Genomic DNA, 319 nt, shown 5'->3' on the forward strand with positions numbered 1-319 from the left:
GCAGTACCTTGCCCAGACACCATAGCAAGAGATGCTGGGAACAGAGATGCTGGCTCTCCTGTGCCCGGGTTGCCGTGTGTTGGGGCAACAAGTGGGGTGCGGTGTTGTTTGGGGTGCTTCAGGGGATGGGGGAGGATGAGGGGAGACAAGAGGTAGCGGCCCTGGGGGGGTTCGGCTGAGGCTTCTCTGTGCCTGGGCAGCATCAGTTTGGCATCAGGGGGGTGGCTGTGGTGGTGGGGGGAGCCAAGCCCCAACCCCTTTGGTGCGGGTGAGGGGGAGGTGGCGATGTCCCTGGTCCACCTAGTGTCCCCCTCCCCAG

Source organism: Pterocles gutturalis, unplaced genomic scaffold (genome assembly GCF_000699245.1).
Source record: "Pterocles gutturalis isolate BGI_N339 unplaced genomic scaffold, ASM69924v1 scaffold26384, whole genome shotgun sequence".
Taxonomy (NCBI): Eukaryota; Metazoa; Chordata; class Aves; order Pterocliformes; family Pteroclidae; genus Pterocles; species Pterocles gutturalis.